The sequence below is a fragment of the Ursus arctos genome, unplaced genomic scaffold (genome assembly GCF_023065955.2).
Source record: "Ursus arctos isolate Adak ecotype North America unplaced genomic scaffold, UrsArc2.0 scaffold_20, whole genome shotgun sequence".
Lineage (NCBI taxonomy): Eukaryota > Metazoa > Chordata > Mammalia > Carnivora > Ursidae > Ursus > Ursus arctos.
In genome coordinates this window covers 17,819,723-17,843,132 of record NW_026622875.1, presented here as the reverse complement: position 1 = coordinate 17,843,132, position 23,410 = coordinate 17,819,723, and the positions used below count along the sequence as shown (strand labels likewise).

The following is a 23,410-nucleotide window of genomic DNA, read 5'->3' as shown; positions in this document are numbered from 1 at the left end:
GAGCGCTCACGTTCTCTCTCCCTCTCTCTCTCTCTCAAATAAATAAATAAATAAATAAATTTTAAAAAGAACATAAAACTTAAATGAAGGATATTAGAAAGGTACAAAATATATGGAGATATAGAATATGCTCTGGAAAAATATTCAGTATTTTAAAGGCATCAATTCTCCATCCAAACTCAATGAGAATCTGAACATGTTTTTAAACAAAACTTAGCAAATTAATTGCCAATTTTACTCCAAGAAAATCAAATACAAAAACCAAGCGAAAAGACTTTTGAAGAGAAAAAAAAAAAAGATTTGTTCTACTGAAATTTAAAACGGCCTATAAAATAATAACATTTTAAACATATTTTGGTTTTGGTAAATATCAGACAAATATATCAGTGGAATAGACAGAAATACACTTGTGTGTTTATCTGAAGTTAAGAGAGAATAAAAGTATTTCATGTCAGTAAGAAACGTAAACTGGCCAATCAACACATTTAATAACCTGGCTATTCATACGGGAAAAAATAAAATTAGATCATCTCACTATTCGCAAAAATAAACTCTCTATGGATTAAATTTCTAGAATTTGAAAAGAACTGTAGAAACATTAACTTAAAACATAGGTTAATTTGTTTACGTCCTTTATGTCAAGAAAGCCTTCAAAAAAAACATTAAATGCAAAGTCATGCAGAAAATTTTTAATCTAAATTAAGTTTTAGATTAGATTTAATCTAAATCTAACCTTAACTTAAATCTAAAATTTAAAAACCTGCATGACCAAAATCATCTTAAAGTTAAAAGATAAATGAAAAACAAGGGGAAAATATGTTAAACAGATAAAGAAAATATTTTCAGAGTACATAATCAATCAAAAGGACAAGCAGCAGATAGACACTCTATTGTGAGCAAATTCACAAAGAGAGAATATGAATCAGATCATAATGAGCTATTTTTGCCCACTGGATTGGCAAAAATGACAAAATTAGACTATATCAAATATTTCTGAGGATGTATGTAGTAAAAATAGTACACTAATATCCTGATGGTAGAAGTTTAATTAATACAGCCCTACTCTAGCCAACTCTGTGAATATCTAAAAGGTGTGGACCCAGTAATACAGCAGTTATCTATCCCAGGTAATTGTGTACATATTTGCAAATGGGAGCAAGTACGATAAAATAAAAAACAAAATAATCAAAATTTCTATCAGTAAGAATAGCTAAACAACCTACAGTATAGCCACATGTTGAAGTACAGCGCAACAGTAAAAAGTAATATGAAAATATACTGAGATATGGAACAATTCCCAAAGAAATTGTAGAAAGTTACAGAAAAACATATACAATATTAAGCAAATAGACACAAAACAGTTTTTTCTATATGCATTTATAGGTCTCTAAATTATACAAAAAAATAATACTGATAAGGGGGTTATCTTGATGGAAGAGACTGGGATTTTGAAGCACTTATGTAGTCTTTTGGTTTACTATCTTTAAATGGAAAAACAATATTCAATGAGTTATTTTTGTAGCTAAAAATAAATTTTAAAATCACTTTTTAAAAAGTCAGAAGCCAGTGGGAACAATACAAAATTAAATCCAGCAGTTATTTAATGAGTTTATAAATATGACAGAAATTATATCTCATTACTTAGAGAAAAATATCAATTCATTTTTATGTAGCCGTCCACACAATTCAAGTTAAATCAAGGCTATATTTTTATGCCTGGAGACTATTCATAAGTGTTTGAGGCTATTATTTATACCTCCACTTGGCATATACACAACACATCTGGGACTCATCTTTAATGCTATAGCTAGGCTTTTTGCAATTAAAGAGAGTTAATGAAAACAAAATCGAACTTAAATGACTCTTATCTTTACTCTGAAAGACCCAAGAGAAAAACATACAGTTAAAAATGTTACTCTTCGGGCTAATTGACTATCTTAATATTGTTCAACAGCCCAAGATACAGTTTGTCAACGACTTACAGCAAGAGATTTACTTGAAGGAACGTGATTTTATTAATAGAGGTTGTATTCCCTGAGGAAGCATAAAGGAGGGTGAAATAGGAACAGTGACAGCTTCACTTGAAGAAATCGTTTTTTTCAGTGAGAGAATTTCCCCCAGTCTTTGCCAAAGATCTCCGTGACAAATTCAATTCAAGCAGTATTTATTTAGTGCTTCTCTATCAAGATACACAAACAGAATTCTTAGAACCTAGAATTTATAATCTGGTTGGAAAGAGGAAGCCTACAAGTACAGACCAGCTAAGGAATATTCCAACATAATATATTCTTAAGTGTTAATCAATATGATGAAACATAATGTTGTAATAGATCCAGATTCGGATGGGTCATTGTCATCGTAAGATATTAATTCACTGAATAAATTGAAATGAGATTTAAATTCTCAAAGTCAAACCATCTATATAAATTTTTGTATCTCTATAGTATCCCTGCCAAGAGGACACCGATCTTGAACGGAATTTAATGTGTATCAGGGAACTTACAAACTGTTACAGGCCAGCTCAGAAGAGTTTCACCTAAGACAAAATCTGCTTCTCTATGGCTTTCGGTCATTATGTCCAAGGCTACGACGACCTGGAACAGACAGAAGAAAAAGTATATAATCTTGCTTTAATATGATAGTTTTCAAATGCTTGAACACTTTCTCACCCCTGGGGTCTTCTAATCTCCAGGTTAAATGTGTGCTCCATAATCTTCCTCATGTGATCTTGATTTGAATCCCCTCTTCATCCTAGACATTCTTCTCTGCTAGGGCTTTATTCTTTTTGTACCTGATCACGTTTGTTAGGACTCCCTTAGCTATAATCAGTAGAAACAAACCTGAGTTTTACAACCAAAAAGGTTGTAGGGGGGTAGTTAGAAGAATGCAAAGGAATCCATTTGACATCAAGGTGTAGAATTCATCTTATGCATGCAAGACTAGGTGGAAAGACCAGAAAACCATCATGAATCAAGGCTCTCCTGCTTCTTTAGCACTGTATATCAACTATGTCTTCTTCCTTGTTCTTCTTTTCTCTTTATTTACTAATATGTTCTGCTGCCCAACTTTAATGTTGGACTAAAGATTCTTACAGTTTAGATATTACAATTCCAGCTCCATAGGACTTTTATATGTAGTCCTTCCCTGAAAAGGATTCAGACATGGCCTAGTTTGGATGTGAAGGGCAACCTCTTGGCCAGCTAACCTGCTCTGGCCCTGAGGGATGGGGTTGTGTTGCTTACATGACTGCTGGAGGTGTAACCTGGGACTGTGGTACAGATAACAGGAACAAATTGGCCTGATGGCTTGAAATGTGGAACTCAGAGGTAAAATATAAAACTCCAAGTCTGATCTAGGCAACATCACAGTAGCATGACATGACATCAGAGATGAAATGACTGGATTTCATTTTACAAATTAGGAAACTGAGATATAGAGAAACTGAATGTCTTAAACTTGTGTAGTTTATTTTGTGACTAAATAATGATGGCAACACATTTCCTCTGAATCCCTCTATATTCCCCTGAAGGGTCTTCATGAAGAGTCTTCTCTAACAAAATACTTCTGCCACCAAAATCTGAGAAAAGAATGACCATTAGACCTAATGTAAAGGAAGGCCAGAGAAAATACCATGAAAACTACTTTATGGTGAAATATTACTACTAAGACTATTTGCATACAAAATGTCAGACACATGAAAACTTGCCTAACATAAACATAGAACCAATTCTAAATTATGTTAATATTTTCAATCAGATCATTCTCTCTTCTCTGCTATAGGCATCGTAAATGAATAACTTAAGTAGAAACATCCAATTAATTTTCAAAAGATAAAGGTTAAAGTGGTCTTAACTAGTTATTATCTATGCCACTTTGGGAATTTGATTTTTAGTTTCTTCTTGCATTGTTTATGTTTTCTTTTTGCTGCTCGGGCATTTGGGGTCTTGGTCCTGGAGGGACTGCCCCTCCCAGAGCTTAGTTAATTCTCAGAGATAGCAAAGTACTGCCCAGTGAATAGGTCTTTAACATAAAAATCAGTCAATGCAGAGCCCACCTCCTTGACCATCTCCTTTATCACATTCTTCCACACCACGCCAGTATTCCCCCTGCCTAATCACCCCAGGGCTAGGTACTAGGTAACTAGGGACCACCCCCAGAGTCCCCACTGAAATTATGCAAAGTATCCAATCCTAAACTTGTTCAGCATACCAATCCTGCCTCAGCCATTCCTTCCTGCAAAACTCCAATAAAGGTTCGGGCCATTCTCTCCTACTCCCTCTTTCTCCTGACCATTCCTGGTCCTTCCCTATGTGAACCTGTGCAGCATGGCATTCCTTCTGTCTCTATGGATCTATAAGCATAAACTTCTTCCTCTATGAGAATCATTTTCATGTCTGCTGTTGTGCCATACCTGATTGGAATAAATCCCAGGTACATTTTAGAAAACTTAACCTTAAAGATTTGAAATGAAAAACCGGTAAAACTAAAGTACTCAATAATGATGGACATTGGTCTGAAAAATATATTTTCCTGGCTTACAATTGAAAAACTCTCAAACAAATTTAAAATACACATATCCGTTCAGTTTTTTAGGACCTCTAGAAAAGAAATTGCACCAACACCTTTCAGTATGTTTGAAGTCTATTGACTTCTCTCTCTCAGTGTGCTTTTATAGTTAACCTAAATCCCTCAATCTTCTACTTAAGTTCTGTGTGATCAGTTTAATTGTCTCCTTCATGGCCAGAAGGAGGTTTTTTTTCACTGTGAGGTCTCTGATGGTAAGAAAAAAAAGAGAGAGAGAGAGAGAGAGAGAACCAGTTCTTCCCCTCTCCCCATTTCTTTTGCTCTCCTGAGGAGCTAGTTTGAGGCTTGTGTTTTAGAGAGACTAAATTCCTATACATTGATAAAACAATCCAGCTACCCTTTCAAACAAATCATCTGAGAGACTGTCATTGTAATCACAGAATGGTCAGCATGACCAGTGTATGCCATTCCATCTGGAAACCATGACAGGGAACAGCTGTTCTGTGTTCCTACGACCCAAACACATCAGAGTCATGTCAAAAGGATTCTCACTCATGTCTTTACTTATAATAAAGCTACAACACAATTCAAATCGAAGATGAAGAGAAAGAAAAACTTACACAGATTAGGACAGATTTTTCTGCCCTAGCAAAATAATATTTGAGCTATAAGATGTGCTTTGAGTACCCATTTGATATGTAGTATTCCACTTGCACATTTTGAGAATTTTTTTATATTCATTTTAAATAATTAAAGGGAACATTTAAAGTTACTTTTAGTTATTTTTTTAATTAAAATGTTATTTAGATAAATTTAGGAAATACTATAGTAATTTTTCTAAGCTGAAGTCTTCCTGAGAATGCATGTAAAATTACTTTCGTAATTCTAAAACCAAGCCATGGGCCCCAACCTCACAGAGAATCCAAACCAGTAAGCAATACGGTAAGGGATGTGCAGCCTGCTCTAACAGCACACAGTAGGGTCACTTAACCCAGTGGGGGGCGGGGGGCGGGATGGAGAGGAAGGCAAGGAAGATTACTACGAAATGACATTGAAGCTGAGGTCTGAAGGCTAAATAGCTATTGGTATGAGGATTAGAAAGTAGAGAATATAGAATTATAAGGCATGGGGAAAGGCCCAGAAGCAAGAGGGAATGTATGGTAGATAACTGTATTTAATCCCAATTTTTCAAGCTTCTCAGTAACATACCCTTTGATGGTGCCCTTCCATACTGAGCCTGAACTGGACATGTGACTTGCTTTGGCCAGTGGGATACCAACAAACTCGATGAAAGCAAACAATCAAGTGTGCATTTTTGCTTCCTCTTTTGAATCCCTGTGATCACCGGGCTATCCTGATGGAGGATGAAACATGTGGAGAAAGTCAAAGACATCCTAAATGAGCCAACAGAGTGGAAACTGCTAGACTTGTCAGTGAATTCCAACTAAAACCAGAACTACTCAGCCCAGTCAGTACTGACAATCATCACTGCCCAACTGCCTGGATGGCAGAACTAATATGGGAGAACTAATAAATGGATGTTTTCTTAAACCACTAAGTTTTAGGTAGTTTGTTATACAAATTATTAAGGCAAAAAAATTAAGGCAATAGGTAAATGATAGAAAAGACGACACAAACTGACAGGCAAAAAATGTATATATATAAAAGCATATCATTATTTCAATGGCTTTTATTAAATTTCTGCAGAGGCTGAATCTTCTTTCAAATGTTAATTCCAATTATGACACCTCTTTTGTGATGTTTTCTTGTGTCCTTTTATTTTGCTTCTGTTTTATTTGTTTAAATGTATTTGCCCTTCCCCCATTTATTTAAACTTAAGTAGTTCTCTTGAAAATCTTGCTAAAGTGGACTGAGTATATTTAGCTACTACCTTGGCTCCACACTCTAGAGCCATCTTCCTCTGGCTTTTCTTCCATGTATGCAACCTTTGGGGGCAACATTTTATAGCTTAGTACTTTCCCTTCTCCCTCAAGTTTGTTTCTCTTCTACTACCTTGATTTTATCTTTAAGAAATCTACCCCTTCCAGTAAGGAACACACTCCCTGCCTACTGCCTTGGCTCCACACAGCCCATTTGGCCAAGCTACCTTTCACACTCTCCACTCACGCTGCGAGGGGCCATCACCTGCCAGGTGCGGAGCCCGGGCAATATAACCCCAGGGACTCTGTATACATTAAGGTATTGATTTTTATTTTTGCAAATATTTTCCTCAATCATTTTTAATAATATCTTAATTTGGTTTGTACTTACATTGTTGGGGGAAAAATCATATTTTAATCAGTTTCCTCTGAGTTTTTATTTCAAGTTTTGAAGCTTAGAAGGCCCTCTATTAATAGATAGTACTATTCACTATCCACAGAAAAGTAAATTCTTTTTTTTTTAATTTAATTTTATTTATTTGATAGAGAGAGACAGCCAGTGAGAGAGGGAACACAAGCAGGGGGAGTGGGAGAGGAAGAAGCAGGCTCCCAGCAGAAGAGCCTGATGTGGGGCTCAATCCCAGGATCCCGGGATCACGCCCTGAGCTGAAGGCAGCCGCTTAACGACTGAGCCACCCAGGCGCCCCTGGAAAAGTAAATTCTTAATTTTAAAATAACTTTTGGCCCAGTAATACTGTTGCTAGTAATTTGGTGATTGTATGCATTGGCTAAAGTAATCTGGAAACAATCTAAATGTTCATTTTTAAATCAGTACTTAAATAGATTATGTTGTATGTAATATAAGTACCATTATTTACTGTTATGGAAATATCACTATCATATCAGAAGTACAGACAACTTACGAACTATGATTACATGCACGTAAAAATTACAAATTAGATATAACCATTATTTATGTAATGTATAATTACATTTTATACATATGCTGTTACATGCATATTTTTTTTGAGGACTTCAGAAAAAAGAATAGTAGCAACAGTTAGTTACCTTTGGAGAAAGAAACTTGTAAGGGATAAAAATGGGAAAGGGAGGGTCACTTTTATCATTTTATACTTTCTTGCGAAGACTGAATTACTTGCTAAATACTTGTGAAATTTTATTTTTGTATTAGATTTTTAGAAGTCTTTCTATTATGCAAATATTTTATATTCACTTTTTTTCCACGTTATTTATATAGCTTGACTTCTTTTTTCAGTCTAAAATCTTATATTCACATTTACCAAGTAGAAAACAAACAAAAAAAAATTTCTTCAGGAAAGAATATCAAAACACTGTCAGGGGCACAGAGCTCCGTCTACAATATATTTAAGAATGACTTCCCAAAAAATAACAAAGAGGCAAATGAGGGAATAGTCAGAAAAGTAAATGGAGGGAGGTACAGGATTCTGGGAAGGTAACAGAATAGGAAGCACCAGGAATTTGTCTCCCCACTAGTCAACAATTGCACTAGCAAAATCTGTCTGATGTAACTATTTTGGAAATCTGGAGTTTATTGAAAGCTAGCAACTTCCAGGGAAAGACCTGGACAGTAAATTTTAGTGAGTTTTAGTCAATTTAATCTCAGCACAGAAGCAGCTTCCCAGCCCGTTTTTCTCCAGCCCTGTGGTAGACAGCCACACAGTTATTTCTGGAATAGCTTGCACATAACTTGAGGGAGCCAAGGTGGACAAAAAGCACCCAGGCCTCCAAATATCAGGGATGTGGTCCCTGACTGATGGTCCTGATGACAAAGGTACAAAAAGATGGGCAGCCATTATTGCACACACACGCTTCACCTTCCACTTGAAGTGACTTCTGGAAATTTAAAGAGCTGACATCCTTTTTCCTCACTTTGTTTTTCTTTTTTCCCTTTTAAAAATGGGACATTAAAAACTAAGACCTTCAAGAGCAACTGCAAATATGGAGAAAATTAGAAAGTGATTGTGCATGCCCAGGGAAAGGCTCAGGCTCAGAAAAGACTTGAGAAACCTTTAGTTTATGCCTCAGCTGACCCTTGGCACAGAGGCAACCTATATATTTACAAAAATAATATCCCAAAATCTGATCATCAGAAAAATGAAAATCAAAACCACGATGAGTTATCACTTCACACCAGTCAAACCAGCTAATATCAAAAAGACAAGAAATAACAAGTATTGACGAGGATGTGGAGAAGAGAACACCCATGCACTGTTAGTGGGAATGTAAATTAGTGCAAACACTGTTGAAAAGAGTATGGAGTTCCTCAAAAAATAAGAACAAAAATACCATATGATCCAGTGATTCCACTACTGGATATTTACCCAAAGAAAATAAACACACTAAATTGAAAAGATATATGCACCCCCATGTTTATTGCAGCATTATTTACATAACTGAAGATATGGAAGCAACCCAAGTTTCCTTTGATACATAAATGGATAAAGAAAATATGTCATATGTATATATACAATAGAATATTATTCAGCCATAAGAAAGAATGAGATCTTGCCATTGCTCACCCACAGTATGGGTGGACTTAGAGGATATTATGCTAAGTTAAATAAGTCAGACAGTGAAAGACAAATACCATATGATTCCACTTATATGTAAAATCTTTAAAAAATAATGAACAAAAAAGTAGATTCTTAAATATAGAGAACTGGTGGTTGCTAGAGGTGAGGTGGGTAGAGGAATGGACAAAATAAATAAAGGGGATTAAGGGATACAAACTTCCAGTTATACCGAGATGAAATACAGAGATGAAAAATACACCATAGGGAATATAGACAGTAATACGGTAATGATGTATGGTAACTACACTTACTGTGTTGAGCACTGAGTAATGTATAGGATTATTGAATCAAGACGTTATACACCTGAAACTAATATATGTTAATTATACGTCAATTAGAAAGAAAGAAAGAAAGAAAGAAAGAAAGAAAGAAAGAAAGAAAGAAAGAAAGAAAGAAAAAGAGAGAGATAAAGAGAGGGAGGGAGGGAAGGAAGGAAGGAAGAAAAAAGGGAGAGATAAAGAAATCCCCAAGGACCAGAAGCAAAAACTGTTAAAAAACAAACAAAACAAAACAAAAACCTTGGGCAGGGGGAAAATCTGATTGTGAGAACGACCACATTATTAGATTCAAATGTCTGGTTTTCAACAAAAAATCACAAGGCATGCAAAGAAATAGGAAAGGATGGTGCTTTCAGAGGAAAATCAATCAATCGATCAATAAAAACTTCCTGAAAAAGACCTGATGGCAGATCTACTAAAGACTTTTTTAAAAGCTATCTTAGAGTTGCTCAAAGAACTAAAGGAAGATGTGAAGAAAGGAAAAAAAAAAAAAAAAAAAAAAACCTCATGTGGGGAAAAAACCCAGGAAATCAATAAAGAGAATAGAAAATTTTAAAAAGAAACCAAAACTAATTCTAGAGCTGAAAAGTACATTAACTGAAATGAAAAATTCACAAGAGGGATGCAGAGGCAGGTTGAACAAGCAGAAGGAAGACTCAGTACACTTTAAGACAGGACAATGGAAATTTAGTAAGTCAGACGAATAGAAAGAAAAAAGCTTAAAGACCAACACATGTATTGTGGGAATCCTGGATGAAGGAAAGAGAGAGAGAGCAAGCAAGAACAAGAGCAAGAGTGAGAGTGAGAGCAAGTGAAGGAGGGGGATGAGAAAATATTTGAAAAATAATGGCTGAAACTTTCCAAATTTGATGAAAGGCATAAATATAAACATCTAAAAAGACCAAGCAGTTCCAAGTGAGATGAACTCAGAGACTCACCACAAGATAGATTTAATCAATCTTTCAAAAACAAAGAGAATCTTGAAGCAGGGAGAGAAGCAACTTATCATATACAAGGAATACAATAGGATCCTCAGAAACTTTGGAGACTAATAGACATGAACCAAATGTGTTCAAAGGACTAAAAGAAAGCCTCTCAACCAAAAATCCTATATCTGGCAAAACTGTCCTTCCTAAGTGTGAGAGAAATTATCAGATAAACAAAATCTGAGGGATTTATTACCACTGGCCTTCCCTGTAAGTAATTCCCAAGGGAGTCCTGCAGGTTGAAATGAAAGGACACTAGACAGTAACTTGAAGCTATATGAAGAAATAAAGATCTTAAGAAAAGTAAATTCATGGGCAATTATAAAAGCTAGTATTATCGTAACAGCAATTCATAACTGTATTTTTTATTGCTACATAAGATACAATGCACTGAAAAGAATTAATAGTATATGTTTTGGGGCATACTATATATAAAGATGCAATTTTGTGACATCAACAACAGAAAGGCATGGGGACAAAGCTGTAAGGGAGCATAATTTTCGTATGTTTTTGAATTTAAATTATAAATTCAAATTAGAGAGTTATAACTTTAGATTGTTAAATCTAATCCCCATGGTAGTCACAAAGAAAATATCTATAGGATATACACAAAAGGAAAGAAGAAAGGAATTTAAATATTTCACTCAAATAAATTAAACACAAAGCAGGACAGTAATGCAGACAATAAGAGACAAAAAAGCTACAAGGCATATATAAAATAAAGAGCAAAATGACAGAAGTCCCTGCTTATCAGTAATTACTTTAAATGTAAATGAATTATACTATTCAATGAAAACATGAAGATTGGCAGAATGGATAAGAAGAATGATCCAAATATATGCTACCTATAAGGGACTCACTTTAGGTGCAAACAGATTGAAAGTGAAAAGATAAAAATAGATATTTCAGGCAAATAGTAAAAGAAAGCAGGGGTGCTATACTAATATTAGAAAAAATATTCTTTAAATAAAAAATATTATGAGACAAAGGACATTGTATCTTAATAAAAGATGCAATACAGAAAAAATACAATTATAAACATTTATATACCTAATAACAGACCATCAAAATATATGAAGCAAAAATTGACAGACTGGAGGGAAAATAGACAATTCTACAATAATAGCTGGAAACTCCAAATTTGCCACTCTCAATAACAGACAGAACAATGAAAATGAAGATAAGTAAGGAAATAAAGGACTTAAACAACACAATAAACCAACTATATCTAACAAATATACAAAGAACATTCTACCCAATAACATCATATACATATTTTTTAAACAGTTCATTTATTTGAGAAAGAGAATGAGAGAGAGCATGAGGGGGGGGAGGGTCAGAGGGAGAAGGAGACTGCCCCCTGAGCGGGGAGCCCGACGCGGGACTCGATCCTGGGACTCCAGGACCATGACCTGAGCCAAAGGCAGCTGCCCAACCAACCGAGCCACCCAGGAGCCCCATACACATTCTTCTTAAATGCACATGGGAGACATTTTGCAGGATAAACCATATGTTAGCCGACAAATTAAGTCCTCAATATATTTTAAAAGATAGCTATCATACAAAGTATCTTCTCTGACCCACAATTAGATCAAGTTAGGAAAACCAGAAAATTCACAAATTTGTGGAAATTAAATAACACACTCAAACAACCAGTGGATCAAAGAAGAAATCACAAAGGAAATTAGAACATACCAACAAATGACAACAAAAACACAACTTATGGAATTCAGCAAAAGCAGTGCTAAGGAGGAAATTTATAGTTTTTTATTTATTGCTTATGTTAAAAAATAAGAAAGATCTCACATCAACAACCTAACTTCACAATTTAAGGAATTAGAAAAAGAAGAACAAACTAAACCCAAAGCTATCAGAAGGAAGGAAATAATAAAGATTAGAGCAAGAATAAATGAAATACAAAATAGAAAAATAACAGAGAAAGTCAGTAAAACCAAGAGTTGTCTTTTGAAAAGATCAACAAAATAGACAAAACTTTAGCTAGGTCAACTAAGAAAAAACAAAGACGATTCAAATAACTAAAACAGAAATGAAAGTGGGGACATCACTATTGACTCTACAGAAATGAAAATAATTATAACATAGGACGATGAACAATAGTATGTCAACAGTTTGGATAACCTAGATGAAACAGACAAATTCTGAGAAACACAAAACTAACAAGATTAAAACATGGAGAAGTGGGAAATCTGAATAGACAAATGAGTAAAATACTTAGGAATTAACCAACGAGATAAAAATTTTACAAAATGAGAACAATAAAATATTGTTGAAAGAAATTAACAAAGACATAACTAAATGGAAACACATCCCATGTCCACGGATTAGAAGAGGTAATATTGTTAAGATTCAGTACTACACAAAGTGATGTACAGATTCAACGCAATCTCTATCAAAACCCCAATGACAATTTTTATAGAAATAGAAATCCAAAATTCATGTGGAATATCAAGAAACCCTGAAGAGCCCAATCTTACAATGTAATAATATCCCAGAGGACTCACACTTCCTATTTCAAAGCAACAGTAAACGTTACTTACTACAAAGCTACTGTAATCAAAACTGTATAGTACTGAGATAAAACCAGACATATAGACAAATGAAACAGAAAAGAGGTACAAAAAAAAAAACCTTTCACATATATGGTCAAGTGATTTTTAACAAGGGTGTCAAGACCATTCAATGGGGGAAAGGGTAGTCTTTTCAACACATGATGGTAGGAAAACTGGATATCCATATGCAAAAGAATGAACGTGAACACTTACCGAACACTATATACAAAAATCCTCAAAATGTATCAAAGACCTAAATGTAAGACCCAAAACCCTAAAATTTTCAAAAGAAAATATAGTACAAAAAACTTATGACATTGGATTTGGCAACAATTTTTTGGATATGGCACCAATGACAAAAGAAATAACAAAAAATAGAAATAATAAAAGAAAAAATAGACAAATCAGATTTCATGAAAAGTTTATTTTATTTCATTTTATTTTAGATTTCATTTATTTATTTGAGAGAGGGAGTATGAGCAAAGGGAGAGGCAGAGGGAGGGCAAGAAGCAGACTCCCCGCTGAGCAGGGAGCCCAACGTGGGGCTCCATTCCAGGATCCTCGGATCATTACCTGAGCTGAAGGCAGGCACTTAACCAACTGAGCCACCCAAGAGCCCCGGATTTCATGAAAATTTTAAAACTCTGTGCATCAAAAGGCACTACCAACACAGTAAAAAGGCAATCCATAGAATGGGATAAAATACTTGCAAATCATGTATCTGATAAGAAATTAATATCCAGAATATAGGGAATTCCTGAAATCCAAAAGAAAAACCCGATTCAAGAATGAGCAAAAACCTTGAATAGACATTCTCCAAAGCAGATATACAAACGACCAATAAGTACATGAAAAGATGCTCGTCATTAATCATAAGGGAAATGCACATCAAAAGTACAATGAGACACCATCTCACACCCCTGAGGATAGCTACCATCAAAAAATCAGAAACTAAGTACTTACGAAGATGTAGAGTAATTGGATCTCTTATGCTCTGTTGATGGGAATCTAAAATGGGAATCTAAAATGATGGGAATCAAAATCATTTGATTCAGCTGAGTGGAAAACAATAGGGCAATTCCTCAAAAACTTAAGAATAAAATTTCCATGTGATCTTGCAATTCCACTTCTGGGTATATACCCAAAAAAACTGAAAGCTGCGTCTCAGAGATATTTATACATGCATGTTCATAGCACCATTATTCATCATAACTAAAATGTGGAAGCAACCAGATATCCATCGACAGCTGAATAAACAAAATGTGTATATACATATAATAGAATATTGTTCAGACTTAAAAAGGAAGGACATTCTGACCTATGCTACAACATGGATGAACCTTCGGGGCATTACACTAGGTGAAACAAATCAGTGACAAAAAGACAAATACTATGTGATTCTGCTTATATGAGGTAATGAAAGCAGTTAAAATCTTAGAGACAGGAAGTAGAATGGTGGTGGTCAGGGGCTGAGAGGAATAGTGAATGGGGAGTAATTGTTTAACGGATATAGATTTTTTAACGGATATAGATTTTTCAGTTTTACAAGATGTAAAAGTTCTGCAGATGGGTGGTAGTTATGGTTGTATAACATTATGAATGCACTTAATACCACAGAACTGTACACTTAAAAATGGTTAAGATGGTAAATCTTATATTTTGTGTACTTTACTCTAATTTTTAAAAACCAAAAAAAATTACAAAATCAAATTTTGATAAGGTTTAGTTTATGTGAGTATGTGTATTTGACAAAACTCAGCAATTGTACACCTAAGATTTGTGTATCATTGTTACATTGTTACACAAATTTTACCTTAGAAGAAGAAACTACAGCGAAGACTGAACTTTAATTAATAATACTCATGCTGAATTATTCAGAGAGAGGCATTCTAACATCTGCAATTACTGTGAAATGAATTTAAGAAGTAAGGTGGATGGATGAATGGAGAGTGGGATGCTTTCATGCACAGATACGTGAGAAAGCAAGTGCACTATATAGTACACAATGTCAATAGTAAAATCTAGGCTTTGGGGGTATGGGTGTTTACAGAAAATTCTTTCAACTTTGTTGTATGTTTAGAATTTTTATTAAAAATTTAGGGGAAAAGGAATTTAAAAGAACAAATGTAGGCATTCAAACATATTAGCAATTTGGGGCCATTTAGTTTAAGAGTAAATAGCCCTTCACACTTTAATAGTTCCTGAAGCTGTGTTTATAAGAAAGTATATTCATCAATTTCATAACCATGAGCCATTTTATAATGATGTGTGTAAGTGCTCTCTATTTAAGAAGTCATGAAAGAGTACCATATATTTCAGGAATACTGTTATCCATAATAAAAATTAAAGTGTTGGTCCTCTAAATAGAAAGCTTATTAAGAAAATTCAATTTTGGTGAAAGTTTCTTCCCTGTGATGCTGATTAAATTAAGTGTATTTCTAAATAAGAAATCTTCTGTGCATTACTCAAACCATACCCATAGAAAGCTTAGTTGATTTCCATGCTTTTCAGAACCTCCGTTTCCTTAATTCATTTACATTTCTAATAAATTCAAGTCAACTTGTTTGTTTCTATCTTTTGCAAGGGTGCAAAAAATTTTAATGTAATCTATTTCTTTTTATTTTTTGAGAGAGAGAGTGAGTATGGGGGGGAGGGGTGAGAGGGATAGAGAGAACCTTAACCAGGCTCCACACCTAGCATGGAGCCCCATGTGGGGCTGGACCTCACATCCCTGAGATCATGATCTGAGCCAAAACCAAGAGTCAAATTCTGAACTGACTGAGCCATCCAGGTGCCCTAATGTAATCTATTTCAATATCATCAGGAATTACTTCAAGTTTAGATTAAGTCTGTTATGAAAAATAAGTACTCTGTGTCTAATTTGGTATCTTCAGAAATAAGGACAGTCTTAAAAGTAGTATCTCAGTGTATCTAATGAATTCTAATAGCGGAGCTAACGAAAATCTAACGTGTTAAGCTGGTTCTCTTATTTGCTGGCCTTTTTAAAATTAAATGCATGTTTGTATGTGAGTCTGCTCTGTGTAGACAGCTGCATGTGTTCTTTTTAACCTTGTGAGAAAAGAGCAGTGGAAGATAGGCGAAAGCAACTGGGAAATAAGATAGAATTAATAAATGTGGGTAGAGGTGATGTTCATTTCACAGACCAAATAGTGTGTTTACAGATAAAATGCTTTCAGGTAGGTGATTTGTAAAACTAAAGATTATCCTACTTTCATTTCTCAGTGCTCTGTAGTAAAATACCCTACTAAAAATGCCTGCAGCACATTTTAAATGCAATTTTCCTTTCCATTAGAAACAAAAGCACATGCATGACTTTTCATTTACTTGAATTTCTTCACATGATGTAAAAACTAGTAGCCCTATTGCTTATTAGCTGTGTGAGCTTTAGCAAGTCATTTAAATCATCCAGGACTCAGTTTGCTCATTTGTAAAATAAAGACAATCAGATAATTACTGAGATATTAATGGGAAAATGTACATACAAATGCTTGCAAGCTTCTGAATATACAAATGTGAATTCATGTTACTATCACTGGCTTTTCACACAGCGAAAGGGTGTATTCCTGACTGACTTATAAAAAAGAATCAATCCATATGTAAACACAGGTACTCACACATCTAAGCCAAGGACTGCAAAAAAGAAATAAGTGCACTATAAAACAAAGCTCCTGATATCAAGTACTTTGTATTCGACCACCTCTGTAAGAAGGTACCAAAGTCAAACGCCTTTGGATCCAGAAAGAGAGAATAATGGTATAAATGCCCAGATGTATAATGATGGTGTATGGATAAAGTTTAGGGAAAGTGAGGAGAGGGTGTATTCCTTTTAAAGATGTTCAAATTCAATTTTAAATTGGTTGTGCTGGCAAACTCACAGTTCTGGCTCTGTCAGAGTGTAGCTCACATACAGTTAAAAACATAAAATGAAAACATATGAAATGATTAGAAAACAATGAAAGGCCCAATTCAGTAGGTGAATAAAATTCAAGACCCAAGAATAAGCTGGAACATTCAGTAGTCAGATGGCAGAGAGGACTAGCCAGTTACCCTGAAGACTGAATAATCTCCAGATGGATGGGAGGAAGATGGATGGGAGGAAGAGGGAGCAACTTCTGAGAACTCATGCACAGAGCCTGGAATGAATGATTTCTCCTTAAGAGCCATTGTTGTATATAAGGCTGAAAGACTATTGAGAATAAGCAAGAGATAAAGTTGAAAGACAGAACACAAATGTAAAAAAAGATTGAAAGGCAACACCAACTGTATGTGATCGGGTATAGAGTGCCACTGCATATCTGGGGAAAGAGATACGCAGATGCATTTTTCTTGCTAAAACCTTTCAGTAAGAAAACTGTTAAAATAAAAATGCAAATGATTAAGAAGTACTGAAGGCTGAAAACCAAAAAGGGGACAAATATTTCAACATGGGACTTTATTTCGAATGAGTAACTTACGAGTAATTGATTAATCAATTTTCTGATTTTGATTAATTATGAAAGGTGTGGAAATGACTAAATCAGGGTGGGGGGTTAACTGTCTACCACACCCTTTGGGTTTACCCCGGTCTATCATGACCTGCACCTTTTCATCTTTGAGCTATTGAGCTATTTTACAACTCTGTAAATTGTAGAAAACTGATTGTAATGTAAATACTTCTTGTTCATAGAAATGCAAATGAATTTTAACTAGAGCGGAACTGATTCCCCTTAGAAGAAGTCACTTTTACACCTATTAAAAAAAAATAATTTCAGCATTCTTCACTGCCTAAATAGATGCATGTGCTCTCTGCATTCTCCTTTGAATCAGTTTTTAATACTTTACTAGTTCCCTCATGTATTAGTTTCCTAGGGAAGCCACAACAAAGTACCAGAAGCTTGGTGGCTTAAAATTTATCTTCTCACATTTTTTGGAGCCTGGAAGTTTGCAATCAAGTTGTCAGCAGGGAGGCACCTGGGCGGCTCAGTCAGTTAAGCATCTGACTCTTGATATCTGCTCAGGTCATGATCTCAGGGTTGTGAGATCTAGTTTGTTTAAATCATAATTTTGCTTTTTTTCTTTTTAAAGCTATATTTCTACAAGATAAACGTTTTATAAAAGAAACATACCCCCATTCCCATTATATGTTTTCAACAGCTAAAATTCAAACTGTGGGCCTCCTGAAGACAGGCCCACTGTCGTTCATTATTCTATCCCCCCACGTATAATATTTGGTACATCAGTATGCCCCTGATAAAGGTTTGCTGGATTTAAATAAAAATATGGGTATTTTAGGTCATATCTATGTGTTTACTTTGTGAACTTACTATGAAGAGTCCACTAACCATTTTCCTTTCTTTGTAACAACAATGTAAGCAGGCTGGATTGGTCAGGCCCTAAGGAGGTTACCGAAGGGCTCCAGCTGTGAAGTGACAGGGCCTGGATCTAATCAGAAAGGAGGAAAAAGAGAAAAGCTGAGTAAAATGTCGCAGAAAAAAATTCCAGAATTTGGTGATAAACACTAGAAAATGTGAAGAAAGAATCTACCATGACACCAAAGTCTAGGAAAATTATATCACTTTAATGTTCTGGGAGGTTAACCTTCAATAATGAAGGAAGTCAGCATTTTGAGGGAGACTAATAAAAGAACCCAACACTCTAAATCTAGAGGCTCTTAGAATCCAGCTGCTTCATTTCACAGCAGTTAACTGATTTTCAGAGAAGTTAGGTAGCCAGATTATACAATCCAGGTAGTGAGAGGATAAAGCACCTGGATTCTCTGTCCAGTGGTCTTCTTCCCAAACCAGGCTTTCTCCCCAGGAACCTATCTTTGAGTTTTGTGCTATTAAGGTACTTCCTTCACATCAACCTCTCCCAACTATCCCAAGTAATAAAAAGGACAGGAGAAGCAATCATTCCATACCCACACTGTCACGCTATGTTACGAACATGTTTCTTACTAGAATAACTATATTAGTGGAGGAATCCTTCACTGCCCTTCTGCGTTAGGTAAGCATGATTTCACCCATCAACTCTCTGCTGGCCTGGATCAGTAGAAAGAGCTGTGTGATTCTTTAACATCTGAAACCACAGTGGTCAACGTCTCCCTCTTTCTCTTTTCAGATCCATTCTCTACCTCTGTCTTACTGTGTGCCCCAATCGGTAGACCCTTAGAGAATGTATTACCCAATTTTTTGGTTTCTGGTTTCCAGTGGGTTTGGTTAAAGGCATGGCAAGAGATCAAAGATTAGGAGGAGAAAGGGGGTACTGGGGTAATTTTTTCCTTTCTCTGTAACCACATGCCTACCCCCTTCCCCACCCCACACCTCCCCACACACACACATGCCAGGTCCATGTTTTGTGGCACAGCCTGCATCCCTTCTTGACTATGGCCCCTAAGAGTTGGCACTTTATCCACTGCTTTCATTATTAGGCTTTAGTACATTACTCCCTAGGGGGTAGTAACAGCTTCCCATTGTTGATTATCTTGGGCTCCAGCTTCCTTGTACCTGCCCACACCTCTGTAATCAGTCCTTTCAGTAAAGTCTGCAGCTGAACCCTGTGAATGGAACTGTTTCATGCAGACACACTGACTGGGGCAGTCACCATTCAATAAAATTCAACATTAGTCAGCGCTGAATTTAAATATAACTTAAAGACACATGCACATAATGATAAGCCGCTTAAAACTAGCTATTTGTGGAACAAAAGGTTAAAAGGCTAAGTCAATGTTTTCTGACATTTAATCACAAAATCCCGAGGCTTCCTTCTTATTCCATTTATATATATTCCTTCAGTTCACCACATTCTTTTTGCTTTCTAAAATCTTCTTTCATCTTTTCTATGACAACCTGATGAATCATACATGTCATTATTATAGAGAACCTCTGTAATAGGAGGTCTAAGAATAGCATATGTAGTAACATAGAATTATACAATACCCTGCCTCTTTCAGGACCATGCAATCACATACACCAGTTCATGTAAGTGGTCAGAGGACCACACAGACTTCCATTCCCAAGGAGTAACTTTTTAGCAAACTGCCTACATATCTATAATATGTATCTCTGGAACTAGTATTACGTAAAAGCATCTATAAAATATTTAGACATGGAAAATCATTTTTCACAGCCACACCCTCTGATATATGAGCCAGCTGAGTCTCTGGTCAGTTAAATAGAAAAGCAACAGACTTACTTCTATTACGTTCATTTCCTTCTTTTTCTTCTTTTTTTTTAATGGAACAATATTTGTTTCTCAGAATCTAGTGTGGATTTAATGCTAAAGTAAAAAAATATACATACCCCCACGGGGATTTTAACAAGAAGAAATCATTTAAATAACAAAGAATCTAAAAACATTTTTGTTCAGAGTTTTTCCACCCCACTTTGTAACTTCTCAAGGGTAGAAGATACTATCTTCCAACTGGAAAGAAATGAATTCTCACCGCGACTCTCTCCTTAACTGTAACAATGTATAAAAAACTACTTTTCTGGGCTAGTATTTTCTCTGAGACTGTTCATTAGAAATTCATCAAGATTCCTTTCAGGGTTTGGATTCTAAATTATGCCTAAAAATTGACATTTTTCTCTTTACCGTCCCAGGAGAAGAGCCTAAGGGTTTCTTATTTTCACAGGAGGGAACTGCCTGGGGACAAAGCAGGGAGGGGTTGACTGACGGGAATGCTGTTTTAAATCCTTAGTGTGACTAATAACTAGGCTCCCTCTCTCAGTAGTAACACCCTTCATTCAAATAGTTGTGGGTGGCCACATGCCACAGAAGGCATGATGAAAGACCTTGCAGCATCTGTAACTTCAGGTCTTCATTGTGAAGACCTTCCTCAGACTAGCTCTGTTCCCTCTGTCTTTTTATAATGATGAGGTAAGTCTCTCTGCCTGTTAATGCAACACTGAGAAAATGCCCACAGATGTCCTCAGACGGTACCTGGATCTCCTTGTAATCTCCAAGGGGTTTATGTCCATCTTTGACCTCATAAAATATATAATAACTTCACCATCCTCTACACTTTAGTCCCTTCAACATCTGGTAAATTGTCTCGTAAAACAGCCACTTTTGTTGAGTTTCCAGCCATCCCTTTGACTAACTTAGTCATCAGTGAGCATTCTTTTTTATAGTGCTTCTAGCTGTTTCCCCCCTTAACTGCCATCAGTCCTTGGTATTTGCCCTTCAGTCTTGCAGAAACAGTTCTTGCTATCCAGGAAATCTAGTTTCACCTTGTCGTGCCTGCTAACGTAGGAAACCAGGGATGGCTAGTTCTGTGAGAGGAAAAGGGAATGGCACACAACCCTATCTCCACTGGAATCCTTGTAAGCTGAACAGTTACCATGACTTTTCCTGAGGGCATTCTACCTCACTAGGTTCTCCAAATCAGACATACGCCCGAAAAACAATAGGAGTAAAGAAGAATCTGGTGAATCTTCACAGCGCGGATCATAGAAAACAGCAGGAATTTTAACATTAAGTTTTGGTCACCTACCACAGGTTGGCTATAGACCTTGGCAATTGGTTCATAAAGATCTTTTTCCTGTCCTCCTTCCTCCCTCCCCCCACCCAATTTCGCTCCTCTCCCTTCTTAATTCTTCCTCCTCTTCTTCCCCCTTCTGCCAACTGAGTTCCTTTCCCAAACCTTTCCCTAGGGAAATTTCCTTTGGCTTGCCTTCTCTTTTGTCTTACAAATTTAAGCTCCCCAAGCTTTCTTGGATGCTAATGAGGTTCACAGGAAAGAGAGAGACACTCCTATTAACATCTAACCACTACCTTGGGTGAAAGGATCTCTTTCTTTCAACAGGAACGAGTAGTGAGGGATCCAATAGGATGCCTTGTCATTCTCAAATCACACACCCTCTAACAAACAGGTGGTGAGGTTTTCACCCTCTAACAACCACAAGGAGATACGTGATCCTGACACAGTATGCTTCCTTTATTACTACTCTCTTACCACACACACAAGCATGGTGGAGACCAGTGTTCCAGATTTTTCGAAAACAAACATAAGGCCTGTTAAAAGAATAAAGCATTTCCTTGATGATAATGGAATTTTCATTAAATTCACAAAAACATAATTATTTATAACCCAGAAGGATGAATTATTTAAAATTCTATGAAACCTCATAGCGAGCCATTCACCTTATGAAGACGAGTTGTAAGAAGAAAAAAGAAGACCCTGTCTTATTCATCGAGAAACAAAATCCTCTGGGGGAAACAGGATATGGAAGATCAAAGTTACATGTAAAAGTGACTTTTAGGATCACTAAAGTAAAATATAAAAGGTGTTTTACACATCGGAAATTACTAATAATGAACCATTAAAATTCATTTCTATCCTACTCATTTACTATCCTTTTGTTCACTAGATCATAGCCTTAGATTTTCTCTCACCAAAACTTTCATCCAGATTTTTTATTTTTTTTTGTCTTCGTTGCAGAAAATATATATGCTTAGAATTGTTTTCATTTTCCAGGATCTGAGATTCTACCCAAATGTTAATGGCTGTTTGATACATGGTTTAGTGCTATTAATATCCTCTGTAGTCTCTCCACAGTCCTGAAAATGAGTAATTTGTTGGAGAGGGGAAAATGGGGGTATCTTTATGTAATATACTCAGTTATGCTAAAAGCTATTTTTCAACAGCTCTCCCCAACATTTGGGGCTACAGAATCTCAGCTCAACTGAGGATGACTTTAGACCAAAGGGTTTGTTTATAGTCTGTTTTTCCACAGAACCACCTAAATTCAATTTCTAAAAATCTCAGGGTGCAGATCTAACACTCTGGTTGACCTTTATAGCTTCCAGACTTAATTCCAAGATCCTCTATTCTTAAACTCTGTTCTCTGTTTTATTCCCTATTTCTATTTCCAGTTTTTCTCTTTTTCTAATTGTTCCCCAACAGAAATGAGTCATGATTTGGTAGAATCAAAATGCTCTCAGCCATGGAAAAGTAAACAGAAGGAAATCCTGAAATAAATGTTTCTGCTGAGTGGAGTTACATAACTGCCACTCCAGTCTCTGTGCAGTGACAAGGGGTAAGGATTGTACAAAAGGTTGAGAAAGGAGCTTTAACATTAGTTTTCATAAAGGGGCCCAGGGAAGAGAAAACGGATGGAAAGAAATTGATATTATTATAGGGCATCTGCTCTCTGCCCAGTCACTTGGTCAAGTTTTAAGCCCTTTATGAAAAATGGCATAGGGCTAGGAAAGAGGTTGCTATTTCTAAGAGACACTGAGTAGAAATATTGCTGTTTCTGGACTGAGGTGAAATGAGGCAATGCAGAATTGGAAAGACTGTGGTTCCTCCTCTTCTGCACAGAACTCAACACATCTCCAGCCCTACAAGGAGGGACAGCTTTGGACACACAGCCCTGGACAGTATCCTCAGTGAGCACATTGATGTTATTATAATATTCTCAGTAGGCACTTTGCCACCAACCATATTGGTACTACACTTCTAGAAGCTTCACAAAGAAGTCAGATAGGAAAGAAAGGAGTTGATGGATGCCATTGGGTACTGCAGAAGACAGGTGAATTCCCATAAGGGCACCC

The 23,410-nt window shown here is 35.9% G+C and overlaps 1 long non-coding RNA gene across 1 annotated transcript in view; it reads right to left on the bottom strand.

Moving 5' to 3' along the window:
- Positions 1–2,469: 2,469 nt before the first annotated feature.
- LOC123000956 (uncharacterized) overlaps positions 2,470–23,410 on the bottom strand; it is a 41,389-nt gene continuing 20,448 nt past the window's right edge. Inside the window, exon 4 of the long non-coding RNA XR_006409377.3 lies at positions 2,470–2,594. This is a non-coding gene — a long non-coding RNA (uncharacterized LOC123000956). The remainder of the gene's footprint in view (positions 2,595–23,410) is intronic.